Source organism: Hemiscyllium ocellatum, chromosome 12 (genome assembly GCF_020745735.1).
Source record: "Hemiscyllium ocellatum isolate sHemOce1 chromosome 12, sHemOce1.pat.X.cur, whole genome shotgun sequence".
Classification (NCBI taxonomy): Eukaryota; Metazoa; Chordata; class Chondrichthyes; order Orectolobiformes; family Hemiscylliidae; genus Hemiscyllium; species Hemiscyllium ocellatum.
Window position 1 is genome coordinate 69,964,928 of NC_083412.1, and position 17,390 is coordinate 69,982,317.

The 17,390-nt window shown below is 41.8% G+C and overlaps 1 pseudogene; it reads right to left on the reverse strand.

Annotated features, from left to right (window-relative positions):
* The window catches only part of LOC132820610 (NXPE family member 3-like), a 36,423-nt pseudogene that overhangs the window by 2,011 nt on the left and 17,022 nt on the right, over positions 1-17,390 (reverse strand).

Here is a 17,390-nt window from a genome sequence, read left to right on the forward strand (position 1 = left end):
TATTCTATGCTGCCATGGGAAGCGAGAAAGCAGGTTACTAAGCCACTGATGAAGATCTTTGCTTCCTCATTCTCCACGGGAGTTGTACCGGAGGATTGCAAGGAGGCGAATATTGTTCCTCTTTTCAAGAAGGGTACTAGGGAAATCCCTGGCAATCACAGATTGATCAGTCTTGTGTCTGTGGTCAGCAAAGTTTTGGAAAGAATTCTGAGAGATAGGATTTATGACGATTTGGAAAAGCATAGTGTGAGTAAAGGCAGTCAGCATGGCTTTGTGAGGGGCAGGTCATGCCTCACAAATCTTATTGAGTTCTTTGAGAAAGTGATAAGACAGGTCAATGGTAGTAGAAAAGTGGCTGTGGTGTTTATGGATTTCAGCAAGGCATTTGATAGGGTTCCCCGTGATAGGCATATTCATAAAGTCAGGAAGGATGGGATACAGGGGATTTGGCAATCTGGATTCAGAGTTGGTTGGCTGACAAAAGACAGAGAGTGGTTCTAGATGGAATATATTCTGTCTGGAGGTCAGTGGTGAGTGATGTCCCACAGGGCTCTGTTCTCGGGCCTCTGCACTTTGTAGTTTTTATAAATGACTAGGATGAGGAGGTTGCGGGGTGGGTTAGTAAATTTGCAAATGACACTAAGGTTGGGGGTGTCGTCGATAGTATAGAGGGCTACTGCAGGCTGCAGCACTACAAAGACAGGAAGCAGAGCTGGGCTGAGAAATGGCAAATGAAGTTCAACCTGGATAAATGTGAAGTGATGCATTTTGGAAGGTCGAGCTCGAATGCTGAATATAGAATTAAAGAAAGGATTCTTGGCAGTGTGGAGGAACAGAGGGATCTGGGTGTTCAAGTACACGATCCCTCAAAGTTGACACCCAAGTCATAGAGTCATAGAGATGTACAGCATGGAAACAGACCCTTTGGTCCAACCCATCCATGCCAACCAGATATCCCAACCCTGCCAGCACCCAGCCCATATCCCTTCAAACCCTTCCTATTCATATACTCATCCAAATGCCTCTTAAATGTTGCAATTGTATCAGCCTCCACCACTTCCTCTGGCAGCTCATTCCATATCCGTACCACCCTGTGTGTGAAAAACTTGCCCCTTAGGTCTCTTTTATATCTTTCCCCTCTCACTCTAAACCTATGCCCTCTAGTTCTGGACTCCCTGACCCCAGGGAAAAGACTTTGCCTATTTACCTTATCAATGCCCCTCATAAGTTTGTAAACCTCTATAAGGTCACCCCTCGGTATTTTGGCTTTCATTAACAGATCGAGTTGAAGAGCCATGAGGTTTTGCTACAGCTCTACAAATCCTTGGTGAGACCGCACTTGAATATTGTGTCCAGTTCTAGTCACCCTACTATAGGAGAGATATAGAGGCTTTGGAGAGGGTGCAAAGAAGGTTTACCAGGATGCTACGCATTCCTGATGAAAGGCTATTGCCCAAAACATCGATTTTCCTGCTCCTCGGATGCTGCCTGACCTGCTGTACTTTTCCAGCACCACACTGATCTAAACCATTTCCAGGATGCTGCCTGGAATGGAGGGCTTGCCTTATGAAGAGAGATTGATAAGCTTGGACTTTTCTCTCTGGAGAGAAGGATGAAGAGAGGTGACCTGATTGAGGTATCCAAAGTAATGAGAGGCATGGATAGAGTCAACAGCCAGAGACTTTTTCCCAGGGCAGGATTGACTGGCATGAGGGGTCATAATTTTAAGATATTAGGAAAAAGGTATAGAGGGGATGTCAGAGGAAGGTTCTTTACACCGAGTGTTGTGAATGCATGGAATGCGTTGCCAGCGGTGGTGGTGGAAGCAGAGTCATTCGGGATATTTAAGTGACTGCTGGACATGCTCATGGACAGCATTGAATTGAGGGGTGTGTAGGTGAAGATATTTTACATTAGGATTAATCCTCAGCACAACATTTGTGTGCCAAAAAGCCTTTTCTGTGCTGTACTTTTCCAGATAGGGTGGACAGTAAGAGCCTTTTCTTCAGATGGTGATGATTAGCACGAGGAGACATAGCTTTAAATTGAGGGATGATAGATATAGGACAGATGTCACAGGTAGGTTCTTTACTTAGAGAGTCGTAAGGGTGTGGAATGCCCTATATGCAACAGTAGTAGATTCACCAACTTTAAGGGCATCTAAAATGTTCATTGCATAAATATATGGATGATAATGGAATAGTGTAGGTTAGATAGGTTTCAAATTGGTTTCATAGGTTGGCACAACATCGAGGGTCAAAGGGCTGCAATGTTTTATATGTTCCATTTTCTACGTATCTTATTTGTTTGCTTTCAGCTATTGTATGACAATTTATATTTTCTCCCCTTAAATCATGTTCTATTTTCCATTGAAGAGACAGACCGCTGACTTGTTCCCAGTGTTCTGCTGACATTACAGTAACAGACTAATATAGTATCAGTTTTATTCATCTTCCCGAAAAAGTAGTTCTGAGGGAATGTACAGAAATTTTGAATCAACTTTGTGGGGTCATGGAGTTTAGAATATCCTGGAGGACATCACTGTTGATTGAATGCCACCCGATAGAACTTATACAGAGTCAACTCAGTAAATTAATACATTACTGATTGCACAGCAGGAATTTCTACCTATTCTGGGCTATTATGTTGAACAAAAAAAAACATTTCTGCGAGTATCACTCTGCAATTCCAACACAAATAATTATTTTCTTAAGAGTCAGACCAGACTCAAAATGTTAACTCTATTTCTCTGCACAGGTTCTGACATTTTGCTGGCTTTCTCGAACAGTCTGTGTTTGCAGCAAAATGATTAACAAAGACTGGTTCAGATATTGACACATGATCCAGTCAGTGAGAGGACAGTAATCGATGAGGAATGGAGGTAATGGCCTGACAGCTGCAGCAACACACACAAATGATAGAAATTAGTAACTTGAGCTCGGAGGGGAAGCAATTCACAAAGTGAGAAAGAGCAGGAATCAAGGTTAAGGTTATATTACTGTCAGGATTACTCCACAGCAATCATCAGAACTGCTTTATTCTGAGATGGGAAATGCTACAAAACACAGTGAAGACAGCAATAACTTGGGGAAGGTTACTGGGATGGAGGTTGGATCAGGGACTGGAAACTTGGGACAAAGTCATAGAAGAAGCCATGAGGAGGCTGCCTCAGATTTACTGAACTGTAAAGCTGTTTACTGCATTATCATCAAGAAAGGAAAAAAACAATAACTTTTATCGAAATAAGCAATTGGAATTTTAATTAATTTGGCAACAGTCAGGGATTCACTAATTTTCGTGCCTCAAAAATTAGAATTATTTGCAACTGTTTGTGATGTTTCCCTGAGATTCAGCACCACCTGGTGGAGTACTGATGCATTGAACTTGGAAGGTTTTCATGATCTAATGTCAGGGCTCACCCAGCCAACGGATATGAAAGCAAAGGGGCTTGTAAAATTAAGTTGGTGGCCTTCCCACCATCTTCCACTCCAGCTCCAACCTGCCTCCCATATTCAATGAGAAGTTATGGTTACCATAGTCTTACAACACCATAGGGCTACTCCCTCATTACAGAGAGATGACTGGTCGTGGTTTTACCTGATGGTCACAATGCCTTAGGCAAGGGGAAACTTTGAGACAGAGTCCTTCATAGTAAACTCAGCTCTTGCAGGAATTAAATCTACTCTTGGACACCACTCTGCATTGTAATCCACTAGTCCACCTGACTGAGCTAACCAACTCCCTATTTCCCACAGTCAGATTGAACGGGAAGGCTTCATGCAGTCTGCTCGCATTTAGTCCTTAAGGGACCATAAATATCAGCCCTACTGAAGTCCACCCATCAGGTCTGTAGCTGCACTTCAGGTTCCAAGACCCTGGCCTTCTCATTATTGGAGATAGCACTAAAACCTGTATTTAGAGACAAAAGAAGACTGCAGATGCTGGAATCCAAATTAGACAGGCAGGAAGCTGGAACAACACCGCCAGCCAAGCACCCTGTGTTCTTCCAGCATCCTGCCTGTCTGTATTATATTTAATATTGTATATATCAGTACATCTTTACAAGACTAGTTAATGATATCATCACTGCATTATAGAAGTGACTTGAATGTATAAAGATTTTATACCCCATCTTACCCCAAGTGTCATTTGAAACATTGCAACTGGGTAGCATGCTTCAGTAGCCTTCAATCAAATAGCTTACTGTTGGCTCACACATTTATATGGTTCAAAAAGCAATGTGTGTGTATAATTGCTAGCTGTAATAATATTGGATTCTTCAATATCACACTCAATTTCTTATGTTATCAAGCATTACTACAAATCAGATGCAATTTTGCTTTCAGCAATGCATGCTATCATGGTTAGCAATGGTGGCCATTTGTGAAAAAGACCCCAATGCTTTTTGCGGTTATTTCAGAAACTGATTGGAGACTAACTAGACGACAGTTCTTCTTGGAGGTGGCTTGAAGCGTGAAATGGTACAAGCAGAATGTTCTTCCATTGCAAACAAATGGATTAAGAATATTCCAAACCATCAGGTGTGGGTGGGTGTAATAATTGCATCTAACAGCCAACTAAAATGTTTGCTGGATCTTTCAATACCATTTCCCCTGTGCTTAATTTCTTATAATACAAGCAATAACAAGTATTGCCACACCAGATAAAGAAGCTCTGCTGGAGGAAAAGCTCATATCCTGGGTCACCATTTGTAAATAAAGAGTTTAAGATCTCAGTGGTAAATATTTGGAAATCTAATTGAAGATCAACTAGAAAGCAGCCTTGAACATAAATGATCCAAACAATAAGTCAGCAGCATCAGCCTCTTGAACTTGAAACAGCCTTACAGAACTCCTTATAGACACTGACCAACCAGAAGACAGAATTAATTTCTTTCTGAATAAAATCTTTCAAGCTTGAAGCCCTGCCTTCGCGTTTGTGAAGAAAACCCCAAATGCCGCCAGTTATCGTGTTCGAAAAGGAAGCCAAATGCTCCTGACAGAATTGATGTAAAGCTTTCAAAAATCAATACTGCTCATAAAACACTTCTCTGCAGTAAGAATGTTTATTTCTGTCCAGATAAATTTCTTTCTTCAAATTATTGTGAAATGAAAAAGAAAGCCAGTGACATCATCACTCCTTAGTTGGTACAAACTTACAATGTTAACTTTACAGAGCTGGAATTCCAGAAACAACACTCCTAATGGAGACATGGCCAGTCGTGTGGCACCAGCAACAAAAATGAAGGGAAACAGAGGTGGAAAAGTAAACAGAGAAAATTTTTTTTAAATAACAAGGAATAGCCTAACACTGAACAGTATTCAATTTCAATAAAATAAAAATGAAAAACAATCACAGAGAAGTGAAAAGCAAACACCTAATATTTGCCTGAGGATCCAATGGTACCTTTACTGAATTATGAAGATGTAAACAACCTATTCAGTTCCAATTTACACCCTGAGTAATGGATAATCCCCAGGGAAGTCTGAAAATCTTGCCTGGTAACAAGCAGCTTTTCAGAACTAACGGATCCAGTGTTGTAAATGATCCAAAAGATCCAGAAGAAGATCTGGAATGTTCTTGAAAACCAGCACAAGGTAAGAACTAACATTAGGATCAATGGACTCTAACTCATATTAAAGAGAGAAGAGTCTTTGTTTTTTTTTAAGGGCAACAGAGGCAATCCAGGAAATTATGGGCCAGTTGGGCTTTAGATTTGTTGTCTAGCAATTATTGAAGAAGATTCTTAATGAGAGGACTTACTCACATTTGGAAAGGAATGGACTCATTAGGAATAGTCGGTACGGCTTAGTGAGGGGAACGGCTGGTTGCACAAATTTGATTAAGATTTTTTGAGGAAGTGATGAAGATGTTTGATGACGGTCGGTCTTGTCCAGAAGATTAAGTCATGTGGGATCTGCAGTGAAACAGCATGGTCATGGAAGACAGAGAATAGTTTTTAAAAGTCCAATTGACCAATTTCAAGTGTCATATATGCCTCTGATATATTATCGCTTTTACAGACAAGATGATAGTGAAATAGACAGGCTGACAGAGAGAGAGAGAGAGACAGAGAGAGAGAGAGATAGGCTAACAGGTGGACAGTTGCACATAAAGGTTGGGCAGACATTTTCAAATTTGTACGAAACTAGAGAAACAAAAAGATACAATAATCATCTCACCTGGAATGGATTGAGTTAAATATTCAAACCACTGACGCACAGTGGAATCTCCAAACAGACAAACTTTTTTTCGACGAAGACAGTCTGTCATTTTTGCAGGAGTGTCAAAGTGATAAATATTGCAGGTCATTGACATCCACCGGTTCTTATACTAAAAACCACATGGTCATACAATGGATGGTAAGGATCATTGGCTCTTAGGAGAAATGCATTTTGAGATGTATGGCAATCTTTGGTAAGTTCTTTCCAGCTAGACTAAAACATTAAAAGCATCCACATGATTCATGACCTGAAACTTAGCTTTTCCAGTTAAATGTCAATTTCATCAAGTCCCATGAAGGATTACTCTCCATGAGGTCTAGCAAATTTTCATGTGTTATTGTCCAATCGCAGTTCATTTTGTTGTGGGGTTTTGCTGTGGGCTTACCTTTGGTCCCTTCAGGATTCCTGATGAAGGGCTTTTGCCCGAAACATCAATTTTCCTGCTCCTTGGATGCTGGCCGACCTGCTGTGCTTTTCCAGAACCACTCTAATCTAGACTCTGATTTCCAGCAACTGCAGTCCTCACTTTTGCCCTTTGTTCAGGATTTGCCTTGCGTGAGGCTCTGGGATTGCCTACACTCACGTGGTGTTCCCCAAGCTCAGTCAGACAGTTGAGGGTGTCCACTTCCATTGGCATGCCCAAAACTCTCATGCTCCACTTTCTAATGACAAAGTCCTTTGGAGTGCATGTTTGAAGTCCAGTTGGGCTTCAGCTCATAGGCATTTTTGCATGGTTACATCATTAATCCCACATTCAAAATGGACTTTCAGCATCTCATTCATTGTTAGCCTGAAATCACACACCTCTGCTAGTCATCTTTACCTTAAATATATTTTTATTGAAAAAATAGATTTTTTAAGTACTACAAATGCAAAACAATACAATTCAAAGCAGTACAAAAAAAATTTTAAAAACCCAACCCATCCTCATGAACAAATGTATAAACATATACAGAAAAATATAGAATTAAAAAAATCAAACTAGCTATTTAACTAAATATACAATACTAAACTAATAAATAGTAGTAACTCAGCTCAGCCAAACAAGACACTCATATGTTTATAGTTCCTCCTCCCTGGATAATGGACTCGTAAAACACAAACATGATGGCTATGTAAAAGCCCTTGTTAGTGTGGCAGATAAATCTGTGTCCAGATATTCCAAGAAGACCTGCTATGTCTTATAAAAATTCTCAGTTTTGTGGTGTACCATACTTGTGAGAAAATCCAAGGGAGTATGCTCCATAACAATCTTCTAGAAACCCAGCAGGCTTGGGGTTTTTTTGGATACCCAACACAGCAAGATATTCTTTCTTGCACAGAAAGTGAGGATATTGAAAAGCGTTTTTCTCATGCAAGTCTACAGGGAACACACTGGCCAGGCTCAGAGAAGAGAAATCGGGTCCTTCTCCACCCTTACACCCAAAATCCTCTCCATTGCACCTGCTCTCCAATATGTTTGGGCCCTACCACAAGACCAGAGACAATGGGTAAGAGTGCCCACACAGACCTTGCACTTGAGACATGTTGAAGATACCCCTGGTTTGAATTTTGACAAATGGTCCGGAGCCAAGTGGACTCTGGAGAATCTTCAACTGTAAGGTATGGGTCCTATTACAAATTGATATCTTTCTTGCATTTTCCCAAATGTCTTCTCATGCCTCTGAGGAAACTTCAACACCTAGCTCTCTCTCCCACACCCGCAGAGTCAATTGAATGCATCCGAGGCGGCACACCCCCCCAATTGATGATATAAAGTACTGACAGAATGTATATTCTTACCAGTGAGCACACCCCTCTCTATGTTGAATTTGTCGGGATCAGTCAAAAGTGCAGCCTATTTTTGAATAAAATCCCTAACTTGAATAAAATGAAACAGGTCCCTATTAGTACAGAAATACGAGCTGATTGATCAAAGGACATCATTACATCTCCCTCAAATAAATCACCCATGCAAGACACACCCTTAGCTGCTCAATGCTTCAAGCCTGAATCTATCATCCCCGTTTGAAAACCCGGCATACCCACTAAAGGTGCAGAACATTTTTTTAACCATTATTGTCTTCCCTCTGCCGAATTGCACTCCATGTTTTAACAGTATTGATGACTATTGGATTATGGCAAAAGTCCCTAACTGTCCTTATATTGTTCAAAAACAGAAAACTAGTAAGGGGGCACCTTGCCTGGGAGGCTTCAATATCTAACCAGAGGATCCCCACAAGCCCAATAATTCACATAGGATAAAAGCGAGCTTAGTTGATAGTTTTTAATGTCTGGAAGGTCCACTCCCGCCCAATCTGAGGCAATTGCAGTTTAGCTAATTTAATGAGGGGCCACTTACGATGCCAAATAAAAGGAACTGAACGAGCCGTTCAGTCTCCTGAAGATTTGCTGACTGTAAATCAGGGAAAATATCTATATAGCGTATAGCAAATGGGGGGGGATTATTCATCTTAAGTGCTATCCAACCCAACCATAAGGAGAACAGAAGTGCCTCCCATCTTTGAAGATCTTGTTTAATTTTGTCAAATAATTGAACAAAATTGGCTTTGAACAGCTGATCCAGAATTGGAGTAATGAATATGCCCAAAATACACAAAACCCCCGTGACCACCTAAATAGGAATCAATGTTCACCCACAAGAGCTAGCTCCTTCGTAAGACCACTCATAGGCATAGCCTTCGATTTGCAAAATGAATCTTGTACCCCGAAAAAGCACCAAACGCGGAGTTGCATTGTATCAGGCGAGGCACTGAAACTGCTTGATTTGACAAAAAAGGACGTCATCCACATACAATGAAATCTTATGTAACTTTGACCCCACTTCTGGGGCCGATATATTGGGATCCCCACGAAAGGCCTCCACCAATGGTTCAATCACCAACGTAAAAAACAATGGTGAAAGGGGACAGCCCTGCCGGCTGCCCTTCAAAATATTAAAATTGCTTGATCGTACCCCTTTGGTAATGACCGCCGCAAGAGGGCCACTGTGGAGAACTTTTACCCATCTTGTAAAGACTTATAAAAACCAAACCGTTCCAGAGTATAGAAAAGGTACAGCCACTCAACTCGGTCAAATGCCTTCTCTGCATCTAGAGAAATCACCAGTCCTTGTATTGACTGTTTTTGACGTGCTAGAATTACATTAAGTAACCTCCTAACATTATTGGAGGCTGTATGAAGCCCATCTGATCCTCATTAACAATCGAAGATAAAACAGTCTCCAGCCTTAAAGTGAGAGTCTTAGAGAGGATTTTAAAGTTTATATTTAAGAGTGAAATGGGCCTGTATGAAGCACAGTACTCCAGCTCTTTCCTATTTTTTAAGAATAAATGAAATATTGGACTCGCTCAGAGATGGCAGGAGCCAATCATGACTGTACGAATCATTAAACATAATGAGCATCAGGCCTGACAGTATGTTTATAAATTCCTTATAGAATTCACTGGGAAATCCATCCAGACCAGGCGCTTTTCCACTCTGAGCTGCCTCACAGCTTCCTGCACTTCTTGCTCTGATAAGGCGGCTTTTGTTCGGAGGTCATGCCTGGGAGCTCCAGATCCTTAAAAAAGATTCCATTTTGGCCCAACCCTCCTCAAAACCCTCAGATTGGTGTAACTTAGAGTAAAATCTCTGGAACACCACATTAATTTTTTTTCCAGTCACATGTTAGTTTCCCCGACCCTTCCCTAATCGCCGTAATGGCTTGTGGGGCACTCCTTTTCCTAGCGAGACATGCTAAGTATGTGTCTGTTCTGTCACCATGCTCATAAAACCTTTGCTTTTCAAAAGCAAGCTCCTTCTTTGCCATCTGTGTGAGCACAGAATTCAATGCAGACCATAGTGCCATAATCGTCTGTAGTTTGACCAACGAGGGTCTGTCAAAGTAAGCCTTTTCAGCTGCCTTCAATTGTGCTTCGAGGAGATGTTGCTGCTCACCCTCATGCTGCTTTCTACTGGTGGAATAGGAAATAACTAACCCCCTGGCGGAGGCTTTAGCAGTTTCCCAAAAGACAGATGGACTACCACCAGGCCTGAGCTAATGTCTAGAAATGCCTGAAACTCCCTCGAGAAATACTTCACAAACGTATTTTCCTTGAGTATAAAGGGATCCATTCACCGGTGCCTAGAACCCGCTGTAACATCCTAAACCTTATCCATAAGGTAACTGGAGCATGATCAGAGATGGTAATATTACCAATCGTCCAAGATGCCACCAAGTCCAGTGTTGCCACAGGGGCCAGAAAAACAATCAATCCTGGCATCTGTGCGGATTGGAGAAAAATGTAAAATCCCTGTCCGTAGGGTGGAAACGTTTCCAAATGTCCACCAACCTTAATTCCACACACGCATCCACAAATTGTTTAGTTTGCAGAGGGTCTCGATGGATCTTAAGGCAACCTGTCTACTGTGGAATCCATGAGACAGTTAAAATCTCCCCCCATAATGATGTGCAGGGACTCTAGACTTATCAGTTCAGAAAACATATCTACCAAAAATTTAAGGGGATGAGCTGGGGGACAATAAAAATTTAAAACACCATATTCGTCCCCATTTGTCAAAGCTTTAAAAATTACAAACCTCCTATGTGTGTCTTTAACACACTCTAAATAACTTAAATGGGAGATTCTTCCCAACCAATATAGCCACTTGCCTACTTCTGCTGCTAAATGATGAAAAATAAACTCGGACAAAGCCATTCTGCTGTAATTTAAAATACTCCCTTTCATCAAAGTGTGTCTCCTGTAACAAAGCAATATCCACCTTCGCATTTCTAAGACTCAAGAGTATCTTCTTCCTCTTAATTTGTAAGTGACTTCCCTTGATATTCCAGCTCCATCATTTAGTCAAGTAATTAACCATAACCTTCTGCAGTAACATTTAAATTCCAGACAGGAGGAACCTGGACTACAAATTGCTGAACCTTAGTGTCACATGATCCACTGAACATAAAAACTACATAAACTAAAACCACTACATTTAACAAACCTACAAAACTGTTAAAATTTAAAAACAACATAAACCAAAAGACAATCCAACATATAAAGTGCCAATGGCACTGTATAGGGGAACTCACCCTCTGCCTGGAATGGGCAACTACTCATCTGAAACTGCCCATAATTGGGCATCTAACCATCCCACCCACCTTCACTTCTCCCAGTTAGAGCTGCACCATGAGTACAAGCAGAAAAACAAACACTTTATAGAATACCACTATGAATAAAATAAAAAGCTTTTAAAGAAAGAAAAAGAGTTAAATACCCCACCCATCCTTTGGTGTACCTTAATTTAGAAATTGAAAATACGCATCTCCACCGCCGCCAAGCATAGTTTAAACAAAATAAGCAATAGAAACTATAAGAGAAAAAGAAAGCTCCAACCGGACTTCCCGTTTCTTTTACAAAATGACAAAGACGTACCCAAACAGCGCTACTATTTATGCATATTAAAAAATTGTTCAGATTAGGTTAATTTGTCCATAAAGTCTTTTGTCTTTTCTGACGTATCAAGCACCGCCAGATACCTCAGAGTACCGAATCCCAAGCTCCCTCAGTCTTCTCTTGACACCGTCATAGGATTTTCTTTTCTGGATTACCGCCACTGAGAAGTCCTGGAAGAACATGATCTTAAAGCCCTCATAAATTAGGGCCTTCGGATCCTTCCCCTGTATTCTGGAAGCTTCCATGACTCTCTCCTTATCCCAGTAATGATGGAACTGCGCCAGGAGAGGATGAGGATGTTGACCCAGACCCAATCTCCGTGCCTTAACCCAGTCAGCCCTCTTGATCTTCAATCCTCTCATGCCAGTCTCCAAATTAAGAAATTTCGACAGCTAGCCCTCAATAAATTCCGCAGACCGCTCTCCTACCCCTGCTCTCCAGATCATCCACTTGGTCGCACAAATTAGGGACCTGTGTCTCCAGGGCTTGGAGAACTGGCATCCGATTCCACCACTGCGACCCTGTGCTCAACCTCATCTGTCTGCTTTTCCAGATCTCCCCGCTGCTGCTCATGCTTCTGCAGCATGAGAGAGATTGGAGCCAGCTTCTCTTCTATCTGTTTCCCCAACATCTCACGAGATTTCATGAGCTGGTTCACTAGGGCCTGGAAAATAATTGAGTCTGAGGATCCAGCAGGCTGGGCTGTAAACCCAGCCTTGGATTTTCCCCCTCCTTTTTCCAGCATCTCTAGACGGCTGGAAACTTTTAAATGTTTCTTGGGAATCCATCATCTTTCTGGAGTCCCAGGATATCGCGATCGTCCAGGTTGGGGGAACTCTGCAATGCGTATCTCTGAAATGCAATCTTCCTAGATCGCTGCTATCTTGGATCCCCTCCTGCTAATCATCTTAGTCTTGTCAGAACTCCAAATATGGATTCCCTCATTCCTGAACTGCTAAATAAAATCTATAGCATCTCAGAATTGGTGGTGGTTTGGGTCATAATATTCATTAAATAAATCTGTCAATTCTTGAAAGGTTTTAGAATTTGGTGCCTCGGGGAAAATTAAGCTCCAAATAAACAAAAACACAGAGAGAGCACAAGCAGTCAGAAGGATTACTTGTTGCTTTTCATCTGCCCCAATGTTATTTTCCCAGAAAAAATATTGCATTCTGTCCACATACTGGGTCCGGTCTTCAACATCGGGATCGAACAAGTCAAGCTTCCCAAATAAAGGCACAATGCCAGAAATGATTATCCCAAATCACGACGACTGTTGCAAGCAAATTTCCTTTAGGCTCATATTGTGTTCCCTTGTCACCACTGAAATACCTGCATGGAAGCCAGGAACATGTCATCAAGCCATCCTTTATTTACATGTTTACTGTATCGCTGTTGTGACCAGCCAGCTCGTAGCCATTCCCTAGAATGAGGAGACTCCCTGAACTTCCTGTTTATCTCTGTCAGCCACAACTCCCTCATTGGGGTTGTTCACCAGGGCCAATGAAAAATCGCATAGTCAACGAGATCCACCTGGCTAATCACTACAATGTGCAACTCCAATCTACTACGCTGGAATACTGACCCTCTGTCCAGTGGAAAATCTATTCAATTGTGTGTCTGTCTTCTCACTTCTGTAACTGGCAGATAATGAAGCCAGCTATTCTGTTCCTTCATCTTCTACCATGGAGCAATGTTGTATTTGTGAAACTGCTGCATCACATGTAAGCCAGGGGTAAATCTTGGTTGAAAAGGAATTCAGGCAACAAGGCACCATTTCTCTAGGTGGGAAGACATTAGCATTGCATCATCAATCTAAGTGGCCAAAAAACTGTTGGTCTTGCAAAAGATCTTTCATTGATTTTTTTAAAAACTTGCCTAATCCCCTGGATTTTCACCACTCTTTTCCACCTTGTCTTCTTTTCATTCAATTTGATGCTATCCTCAGCTTTCTTGATCTTGGGATAAAAGGGAATTTTTCAGGATGGGAATCTGTAACTACTGGGAATCAGTGCTGGGGCCACAAACATTTCCAGTCTACATTATTGATTTTGAGTTTGGAAGTGAATGCAGTTAGTTTTGCAAATGACAAACATAGGAAGGCAACTGGTGAAAATAACACCAAAGTGTTTGCAGAGAGATATAGATAAGTTAAGTGAGTAGACACAAATATAATGTAAAAAAACATGTGGCTTTACATTTTGACAGGAAGCAGAAGTGGAGTATTATTTAACTGCAGGGATTTGGGGGTCTTCATGCACAAATCGTAAAAAGCTAGCTTATAATTTCAGCAGGTGATAGGAAAGGTAGATGGAAAGTTGGCTGTTAAACAGAGAACATAGAAAAATTCAGTGCAGTACAGGCCCTTTGGCTCTCGATGTTGCGCTGACCCAAGCCCACCTAACCTACACTAGCCCATTATCCTCCATATGCCTATCCAATGCCCGTTTAAATGCCCATAAAGAGGGAGAATCAACCACTGCTACTGGCAGGGCATTCCATGAACTCACAACTCGCTGAGTAAAGAATCTACCCCATAACATCTGTCCTATACCTACTACCCCTTCATTTAAAGCTATGCCCCTTCATAATAGCTGACTCCATACGTGGAAAAAAAGGTACTCATGGTCAACTCTATCTAAACCCCTAATCATCTTGTACACCTCTATCAAGTCACCCCTAACCTTCTTTTCTCCAATGAAAACAGCCCAAAGTGCCTCAGCCTTTCCTCATACGATCTTCCTAGCATACCAGGCAATATCCTGGTAAACCTCCACTGCACCCGTTCCAGTGCCTCCACATCCTTCCTATAGTATGGCGACCAAAACTGCACACAATACTCCAGATGCGGCCGCACTAGAGTCTTATACAACTGCAACATGACCTCAGGACTCTGGAACTCAATTCCTCTACCAATAAAAGCCAGTACGCCATATGCCTTCTTCACAGCACTATTTACCTGGGTGGCAACTTTCAGAGATCTGTGTACATGGACACCAAGATCCCTCTGCTCATCCACACTACCAAGTATCCGACCATTAGCCCAGTACTCCATCTTCTTGTTACTCTTACCAAAGTGAGTCACTTCGCACTTACCTACATTGAACTCCATTTGCCACCTTTCTGCCCAGCTCTGCAGCTTATCTATATCCCGCTGTAACCTGCCACATCCTTCCTCACTGTCAACAACTCCACCGACTTTCGTATCATCCACAAACTTGCTCACCCAACCTTCTAGCCCCTCCTCCAGATCATTTATAAAAATGACAAACAGCAATGGTCCTAAAACAGATCCTTGCGCAACACCGCTAGTAACTACACTCCAAGATGAACCTTTACCATCAACTGCTACCCTCTGTCTTCTTCCAGCCAGCCAATTCCTAATCCAAACCTCCAACTCACCCTCAATGCCATACCTCCGTATTTTTTGCACTAGCCTGCCATGGGGAACCTTATCAAACGCCTTACTAAAATCCATGTACACCACATCTACCGCTTTACCCTCGTCTACCTCCTTAGTCACCTTCTCAAAGAATTCAATAAGGTTTGTGAGGCACGACCTGCCCTTCACAAAACCATGCTAACTATCCTTGATCACATTATTCCTATCCAGATGTTATACCAAGAGGCAATGATGTATAAAAGTCAAAGTATAAAAGAGGGCTTGCACCAACTATTCAAAGTTTTCATTAGACCACACCTGGGATAGCGTAAATGGTTTTAATTTCCTTTTCTAAGCTTAGATATAGTGGGCATTGTAGGTAGTCTGGAAGGTGGCTCATGAGTTTAGTCCAGGGTCTGGGGAAGAATTTGAGATGGTTTGGCCTATACTCATTAAAGTTGAGAAGAGGAAGAAATGACATTATTGAAACATGCTTTGGAGATTTAGATTCTTTGGAGGTTTCACCAGAGCAGATGCAGATGTTTACCCTGTGGAAGTAGCCAGAACTACAGGACATATTCTCAGATTTAGGGACTGCACATTTAAGACAGAGGTGATAACAAAGTGAATCTGTCAAATTATTTCCCACAGAAGGTATCATTAATTATTGTAAAGGCTGTGATAAACAGCACTTTAAATCACTCAGGGAATCAAGGGTTATTAGGGCAAGGCAGGAAAGTGGAGGTGAGAATGATCAGATCAGTCATGATCTCATTGAATGGCAGAGCAGACTCAATGGGCAGAATAGCCAACTTCTGCTCCTACATCTGACAGTCTTATAGCAGGTTTAAACTTCTGAACTTTTTAAGAGCTTTTCACAGCTGGTGTAAATCTTACTGAAGTGTATAACTGTGATAAATCCATTGGTGTGTCATGCCAATAGCTGCAGCAATGCTGATCACCCTCTCCCTCACTCGACAGTGGTCAGCACCCCTTCCCAAGCCAGAGATGACGTAACTGCTCTGACCCCTCTGAACATGACAATGTTACAAAGGAACATGGAAATACAAGTCGGCCATTCAACCCCTTGAGCTCTTTCTACTCTTCAATGAGATGATGGCTGATCCATGGCCTAATATGACACACCTGACTTTGACCTGACTCAATACTTCTGCATAACAAAATTTTATCTCAGATTTAAAATTAACTTCTGATCCTGCATTGAACAAAGTTTATGGAATAGAGTTCCTAACATCTACATTTGTGTGTAGAAGTGCTTCCATACATCTCTCCTGAATGGTCGGCCCTAATTCCCACACTATATCCCTCAGGTGTAGAATCCCCAGCCAGTGTAAATTGGTTGGCTTCATGAATCCTGTTGTTTCTTCTCAATATCTGGAAGACTTCAAATCAGACCACCACTTAATTTTCTAAATTCGAGAGCACAAATGCCTCATGTGCACTTTTTTCTCACAATTTATGTCCAGGTATCATAAGCACATCAGAAATAGGAGTAAGCCAGCTAGCTCAATGAGCCTGCTCTGCCATTCAACAAGATCATGGTTGATTTTTTTTCCATAGACTCAGCTTCACTTACCCATCCACTCACCATAACCCCTAATCCCTTTACTGATCAAAAATCTGTCTTTGCTTGAAAAACAATCAATGAGGTAGCCTCAACTGCTTTACTGGGCAGGGAATTCCATGCTTTCACAACCCTTTGGGTGAAGAGGTTCCTCTTCAACTCAGTCCCAAATCTGCTCCCCCTTATTTTGAGGTTTCCCCCTAAGTTCTTGTTTGGCCTACAGTGGAAACAACCTCCCTGCTTCGATCTTATCTATGCCCGTCATAACTTTAGGTTTCTTTCAGATGCCCCTCATTCTAAACTCCAACGAGTACAGTCCCAGTCGACTCAATCTCTCCTCATAAACCAACCCTCTCAACTCCAGAATCACCCACTGAACCTCCTGTGTACCCTCTCAAGTGCTGGTACATCCTTCAAGTAAGGAGACCAAAAGTATACACAGTACTCCAGGTGTGGTCTCACCAGCACCCTTTACAGCTGCAGCATAACCTCCCTATTTTTAAACTACATCCCTTGAGCAATGAAGGACAATATTCCATTTGCTTCTTCCCTGCTGCAACCTGCAAACCTACTTTTGTGATTCATGCACAAGGACACCCAGGTCCCTCTGCACAGCAGCCTGCTGCAATTCTTCACCATTTAAATAATTGTTGTTATTCCAACCAAAATGGATGACCGCACATTTACCAGCATAGTACTTCATTCTGCAGACTCTGTCCACTCACTTAACCCGACTGTATCCTTTTGTATACTTTCAG